Genomic DNA, 8,423 nt, shown 5'->3' with positions numbered 1-8,423 from the left:
TCCTCCTGACTCCACGCTGCACTGGGGTGAGCCGTGTCAGAGGAGTCACCAAGCTCCTGAGATCCAGTTCCCAGAGACCTCTTGAACTCTCCCACACGAGACAGGTGCCGATTGAGACAGTTGATTTGAACCTTTTGAACTGGGCTAATAGACTGAGGACTTTTCAGGCGGTGCCCTGGGTGTGCAGTTGTAGGAAGGTTTGATTCTCCTTTTCCAACTGGGGACAGAGGTGGGCGGGCGGGCTGACTTAATTGCTAATTTTTCCACACAGCTGAGACTTCAAGCCAGAGTAGAAGTTGCAATAGGATCGAACAGAAACCAGCTGAAAACAAGACAGAACCACTTTGCTCCACCACACCAGACAGGGCCCCAGTTTCTCAGGCCACAACACTGTACAGCCCCTCGATAAAGCCCCAGGGGAAAAACCAAAGGGAGTAAAATAACCATGGGGCGGAATCAGCGGAAAAACTCTGGTAACATGGATAACCAGAATAGATCAACCCCCCCAAGAAAAGATACGGCAGATGTGATTGAAGATCCCATTCATAAACAACTGGCTGAGATGTCAGAAATCGAATTCAGAATTTGGATTGCAGACAAGATTAATAAAATGGAATTAGGAATTCGAGGAGAAATTCAAAAGTTGTCTCAAGAATTTAACGAATTTAAAAACAAAACTACCAAAAACTTAGACACACTGAAGCAAGAATTTACAACCCTCAAAGATATGAAAAATACAGTAGAATCCCTCAGCAACAGAATGGAGCAAGCAGAAGAAAGGATTTCTGACATTGAAGATAAAGTCTTTGAACGCTCCCAATCTCTCAAAGAGGAAGAGAAATGGAGAGCAAAAACAGATCACTCACTCAGAGAGCTCTCAGATAATTCGAAAAAAAGCAATATAAGAATTATAGGGATTTCTGAGAACGATGAAGTGGCCTCCAAGGGCACAGAGGCCCTTCTGCATGAAATTATGAAAGAAAATTTTCCAGACATGCCTAGAGAATCTGAAATTCAGATAGAAGACAGCCTCAGAACCCCAGCACGATTCAACCCCAATAAGTCATCCCCCAGACATATCATAATTAGCTTCACTAAAGTTAACATGAAAGAGAAGATTCTCAAAGCAGTCCGGTGAAAGAAAACTATTACGTACAAAGGTAAGAATATTAGAATAACTGCAGATCTCTCTGCTGAAACTTTTCAAGAAAGAAGAGGCTGGTCATCAACTTTTAATCTCCTAAAGGAAAATAACTTTCAATCCAGCCAAACTGAGTTTCATCTATGATGGAGAAATTAAATACTTTAATGACATTCATATGTTGAAAAAATTTGCCATAAGTAAACCAGCTCTTCAGGATATTCTCAGACCTATCCTCCACAATGACCAACCCAATCCTATACCACATAAGTAAACTCACTCAGAAACTTCGGATCACACTCCAACTTCCACACTGGCGAAAGGATTAAAAATGTCCACTGGACCTTTGAAAAACTCGATACCCAAAATTCCACCAGACTTATCAATACTCTCCATCAATGTGAATGGCTTAACTGTCCTCTAAAGAGGCATAGGTTAGCTGACTGGATACAAAAACTCAAGCCAGATATTTGTTGCATACAAGAGTCACATCTTAACTTAAAAGACAAATACAGACTCAGGGTGAAAGGATGGTCATCCATATTTCAGGCAAATGGTAATCAGAAAAAAGAAGGTGTTGCAATTTTATTTGTAGATACAGTAGGCTTTAAACCATCAAAAGTAAGGAAGGACAAGAATGGTCACTTCATATTTGTTAAGGGTAATACTCAATATGACGAGATCTCAATTATTAATATCTATGCACCCTACCAGAATGCACCTCAATTTATAAGAGAAACTTTAACAGACATGAGTAACTTGATTTCCTCCGGCTCCATAATCGTTGGAGATTTCAACACTCCTTTGGCAGTGTTGGATCCATCCTCCAGCAAGAAGCTGAGCAAAGAAATCTTAGATTTAAACCTAACCATCCAATATTTAGATTTAGCAGACATCTACAGAGCATTTCATCCCAACAAAACTGAATACACATACTTCTCACCAGCCCACGGAACTTACTCCAAAATTGACCACATTTTAGGTCACAAGTCTAACCTCAGTAAATTTAAAGGAATAGAAATTATTCCATGCATCTTCTCGGACCATCATGGAATAAAACTTGAATTGAGTAACAACAGGAATCTGCATACCCATACAAAAACATGGAAGTTAAATAACCTTATGCTGAATGATAGCTGGGTCAGAGATGAGATTAAGAAAGAAATCGCCAATTTTTTGGAACAAAACGACAATGAAGACACAAACTATCAGAACCTCTGGGACACCGCAAAGGCAGTTCTAAGAGGGAAATTTACAGCACTGCAAGCCTTCCTCAAGAGAACGGAAAGAGAGGAAGTTAACAACTTAATGGGACATCTCAAGCAACTGGAAAATGAATAACATTCCAACCCCAAACCCAGTAGAAGAAAAGAAATAACCAAAATTAGAGCAGAATTAAATGAAATTGAAAACAAAAGAATAATACAACAGATCAATAAATCAAAAAGTTGGTTTTTTGAAAAGGTCAATAAAATAGATAAACCTCTGGCCAACCTAATCAGGAAAAAAAGAGTAAAATCTCTAATATCATCAATCAGAAACAACAAAGACGAAATAACCACAGACTCATCAGAAATCCAAAAAATCCTTAATGAATATTACAAGAAACTTTATTCTCAGAAATATGAAAATCTGAAGGAAATTGACCGATACATGGAAGCACGCCACCTTCCAAGACTTAACCAGAATCAAGTGGAAATGTTGAACAGACCCATATCAAGTTCAGAAATGGCATCAACTATACAAAACCTCCCTAAAAAGAAAAGCCCGGGACCAGATGCTTTCACGTCAGAATTCTACCAAACCTTTAAAGAGGAATTAGTACCTATATTACTCAACCTGTTCCAAAATGTAGAAAAAGAAGGAAGACTACCCAACACGTTCTATGAAGCAAACATCACCCTGATCCCCAAACCAGGAAAAGACCCAACAAGAAAAGAAAATTATAGACCAATATCACTAATGAATATAGATGCAAAAATATTCAACAAGATCCTAACAAACAGAATCCAGCAACACATCAAACAAATTATACATCATGACCAAGTTGGTTTTATCCCAGGCTGTCATGGCTGGTTCAATATACGTAAATCTATAAATGTAATTCAGCACATAAACAAATTAAAAAACAAAGACCATATGATTCTCTCAATTGGTGCAGAAAAAGCTTTTGATAATATCCAGCATCCCTTCATGATCAGAACACTCAAGAAAATTGGTCTAGAAGGGACTTTCCTTAAACTGATAGAGGCCATCTACAGCAAACCCACAGCCAATATCATATTGAATGGAGTTAAATTGGAATCATTTCCACTCAGATCAGGAACCAGACAAGGCTGCCCATTGTCTCCATTGCTTTTCAACATTGTAATGGAAGTTTTAGTCACCGCAATTAGGGAAGAAAAGGCGATCAAGGGTATCCATATAGGGTCAGAAGAGATCAAACTTTCGCTCTTCGCAGATGATATGGTTGTGTATCTGGAAAACACTAGGGACTCTACTACAAAACTCCTAGAAGTGATCAAGGAATACAGCAGCGTCTCAGGTTACAAAATCAACATCCATAAATCGGTAGCCTTTATATACACCAACAACAGTCAAGTTGAAAAAGCAGTTAAGGACTCTATCCCATTCACAGTAGTGCCAAAGAAGATGAAATATTTGGGAATTTACCTAACAAAAGACGTGAAAGATCTCTATAAAGAGAACTATGAAACTCTAAGAAAAGAAATAGCTGAAAATGTTAACAAATGGAAAAACATACCATGCTCAAGGCTAGGAAGAATCAACATTATCAAAATGTCCATACTACCCAAAGCAATATATAATTTCAACGCACTCCCTATTAAAGCTCCACTGTCACATTTTAAAGATCTTGAAAAAACATTACTTCGTTTTATATGGAATCAGAAAAAACCTTGAATAGCCAAGACATTAGTCAGAAATAAAAACAAAACAGGAGGAATCACACTACCAGACCTCAGACTTTACTACAAATCGATAGTGATCAAAACAGCATGGTATTGGCGCAAAAACAGAGAAGTAGATATCTGGAATAGAATAGAGAACCAAGAGATGAATCCAGCTACTTACCGCTATTTGATTTTTGACAAGCCAATTAAAAACATTCAGTGGGGAAAAGATTCCCTATTTAACAAATGGTGCTGGGTGAACTGGCTGGCAACCTGCAGAAGACTGAAATTGGACCCACACCTTTCACCATTAACTAAGATAGACTCTCATTGGATTAAAGATTTAAACTTAAGACATGAAACTCTAAAAATACTAGAGGATAATGCAGGGAAAACCCTTGAAGAAATTGGTCTGGGTGAGTATTTCATGAGGAGAACCCCCCGGGCAATTGAAGCAGCTTCAAAAATACACTACTGGGACTTGATCAAACTAAAAAGCTTCTGCACAGCTAAGAACACAGTAAGCAAAGCAAGCAGACAGCCCTCAGAATGGGAGAAGATATTTGCAGGGTATATCTCTGACAAAGGTTTAATAACCAGAATCCACAGAGAACTCAAACGCATCAGCAAGAAAAAAACAAGGGATCCCATCGCAGGCTGGGCAACGATTTGAAGAGAAACTTCTCTGAAGATGACAGGCGCACGGCCTTCAGACATATGAAAAAATGCTCATCATCTTTAATCATCAGAGAAATGCAAATCAAAACTACTTTGAGATACCATCTAACTCCAATAAGACTAGCCTATATCACAAAATCTCAAGACCAGAGATGTTGGCGTGGATGCGGAGAAAAGGGAACACTTCTGCACTGCTGGTGGGAATGCAAATTAATTCATTCCTTTTGGAAAGATATATGGAGAACATTCAGAGATCTAAAAATAGATCTGCCATTCAATCGTGTAATTCCTCTGCTGGGCATATACCCAGAAGACCAAAAATCACAACATAACAAAGATATTTGTACCAGAATGTTTATTGCAGTCCAATTCATAATAGCTAAGTCATGGAAAAAGCCCAAGTGCCCATCGATCCACGAATGGATTCATAAATAGTGGTATATGTATACCATGGAATACTATGCAGCCTTAAAGAAAGATGGAGACTTTACCTCTTTCATGTTTACATGGATGGAGCTGGAACATATTCTTCTTAGTAAAGTATCTCAAGAATGAAAGAAAAAGTACTCAATGTACTCAGCCCTACTATGAAGTAATTTGTGGCTCTCACATGAAAGTTATAACCCAGTTACAACTTAACAATAGGGGGAAGTTGGGTAGAGGGAGGGGGATCGGTGGGATCACACCTGTGGTGCATCTTACAGGGGTATTTGCGAAACTTGGTAAATGTAGAATGTAAAGGTTTTGGCACAGTAACTGAGATAACGCCGGAATGGCTATGTTAACCACTGTGATAAAAATGTGTCAAATGGTCTATGAAGCGAGTGTATGATGCCCCATGATCATATCAATGTATACAGTTCTGATTTAATTAAAAAAAAAGAAAAGATCAATAAAATAGATAAACCTTTGGCTAGCCTAACCAGGAAAAAAGGAGTAAAATCTCTAATTTCATTAATCAGAAATGGTAAAGATGAAATAACAACAGACCCCTTCAGAAATTAAAAAAATACTTAACGAATATTACAAGAAACTTTACTCTCAGAAATACGAAAAACTGAAGGAAATTGACCAATACTTGGAAGCATGCCATCTAGCAAGACTTAGCCAGAACGAAGTGGAAATGTTGAACAGGCCTATATCAAGTTCTGAAATAACATCAAGTATGCAAAATCTCCCTAAAAAGAAAAGCCCAAGAACAGACGGCTTCACGTCAGAATTCTACCAAACCTTTAAAGAAGAACTAGTGCCTATATTACTAAACCTCTCCCAAAATATAGAAAAAGAAGGAATACGACCCAACACATTCTATGAAGAAAACATCACCTTGATCCGTAAACCAAGGAAAGACCCCAACAAGAATAGAAAACTAGAGACCAATATCACTAACGAATATTGATACAAAAACATTCAATAAGATCCTAACAAACCGAATCCAACAACACATCAAAAAAAAATTATACACCATGACCAAGTGGGATTTATCCCAGGGTCTCAAGGCTGGTTCAATATACATAAATCTATAAATGTAATTCAGCACAGAAACAAACTAAAAAATAAAGACCATATGATTCTCTCAATTGATGCAGAAAAAGCTTTTGATAATATCCAGCACATTTTCGTGATCAGAAGCTTTAAAAAAATTGGTATAGAGAACTGGAATCCAGGAGGCACCTGAGCTGCAGCCCCACAGAGCAGAAAGGTGAAGAAAAACCCAGCTGAGGACAGACAGACAAGAAGCTCATTTCTGAGGGAGAGGAAGATGGCGGCCGAGTAACAGCTTCGTGCTTCTGGGCAATTGTGAGTATGGGGAGATAAGACTCCAGGCATCTTTGGCTGGTGTGATCTGCCTATAATCATCCCTTTCAGGATATAGGGAGTAAGCGAGAGACTTCTGGACCCCAAGAGGAGGACAAAAACAGTGGAAAACTGGCAAGTAATCGAGTGTGTTCGATTGGTCTAATCCCACCAACAGCTTTAAGTGCAGTAGCAGCGAGACTGCAAACTGGAAAGGCCTTACCTGTGAACTGTTTTGGTGTTTTTGGATGGCACTCAGTTAAACTGCCTTGGGGAGAGCTTGAGCGGGAGTGCGGAGAACTTTGGGCATTGTCTGGGACCTAATTAACATCTCATACCCCAGAAGACCACCTGTTGCTCAGACAATATTCAACAAGATATATATCCTGCTTTGTTTTTGTTTTTTTTTTTTTAATTTATTTTGATGTTGTTGTTGTTGTTTTGTTCTTTCATTTCAACCTCTTCCAAACAGATTCTTCTTTTCTTTCTCCAGTTTTATAGTATAAATACAATTTCCCATTGCTGCCTTTCAATAACTAGAACTTCATTTTTGCTAGTGTTTCTACCCCTATTATTTGGATTTGCACCCAATTTTATTCTGTAAAGTTTTCTGTTTGCTTGTTTTGGTTTGATTTATAGCATTTTTATCTTTCCTCTCTATTTGATGGAGGTGGAGTAGTGTGTCTGATAAGGTTAGCAAAGAGTTGCTGACCTCCGGGGAACCATCAAACCGGGCACCCCCAGAGGTTGGAGTTTTTTAAGGTTGTGTCAAAGTACCTACTGTACACCTATATTGCTCTGTCTCCGTCTTTCTGTGCATCTCTTCTTTTTGTCAATATTCCTTTTACCCAGCCCCTCTCCGTTCTCTATTTTCTTTTTGTTCTTTCCTTCATTCTTTCATCCCTTCTTGCTTCTCAACCTTCTCATCCTTCTGGTCTTATACCAAAAGGACTCATAGAAACCTTAGTCCACAGGCACGGAAACTTAAAGAGCAAGAGGAAGTGAAAGGAAAATTAGGGCAAGGAAACAGATAAAAGAAATCACTCATGAGTGAGAATCAGCAAAAAACTCCAGGCAACATGAAGAACCAGTCCAGAACAACCCCTCCAAGGGACCATGAGATAGCTACTGCAGAGGATTCCACCTATAAAGAAATGTTAGAAATGATATAAAGGGAATTTAGAATACACATGATGAAAACAATGAAGCAAATGATGGGAAAAAATGAAGGAAACTGCTAATAAAGTGGAAAATAACCAAAAGGAAATCCAAAAACAGAATCAAATAAGAGATGAACAATATGAAGAATATAGAAAAAATATAGTAGAGCTGAAAATACTGAAGCAGTCAATTAGGGAACTTAAAGATGCAATGGAAAGTATCAGCAACATGTTAGACCATACAGAAGAAAGAATTTCAGAGGTAGACGACAAAGTTCTTGAGATAACTCAGATAGTAACAGAGGCAGAAAAGAAGAGTGAGAAAGCAGAACGTTCACTGTCAGAATTATGGGACCTTATGAAGCGTTCCAACATACGAGTTGTAGGAATCCAAGAAGGGGAAGAAGAATGCCCCCAGAGGAATGGAAGCCATACTAGAGAATATTACAAAAGAAAATTTCCCAAATACCACCAAAGATTCTGACACACTGCTTTCAGAGGGCTATCGGACCCCAGGTTCCCTCAACTCTAACTGAGCTTCTCCAAGACACATTGTGATGAACCTGTCCAAAGTCAAGACAAAAGAAAAGATTCTGCAAGCTTCCAGAGTAAGCACCAGTTGACCTACAGGGGCAAATCCATCAGAGTGACCACAGACTTCTCTAATGAAACTTTCCAAGCAAGAAGACAATGGTCATCTACCTTAAATCTACTTAAATAGAACAATTTCCAGCT

This window comes from Nycticebus coucang, chromosome 7 (assembly GCF_027406575.1).
Source record: "Nycticebus coucang isolate mNycCou1 chromosome 7, mNycCou1.pri, whole genome shotgun sequence".
NCBI lineage: Eukaryota > Metazoa > Chordata > Mammalia > Primates > Lorisidae > Nycticebus > Nycticebus coucang.
The sequence above is the reverse complement of the archived record's forward strand: the minus strand, read 5'-3'. Positions refer to the sequence as shown.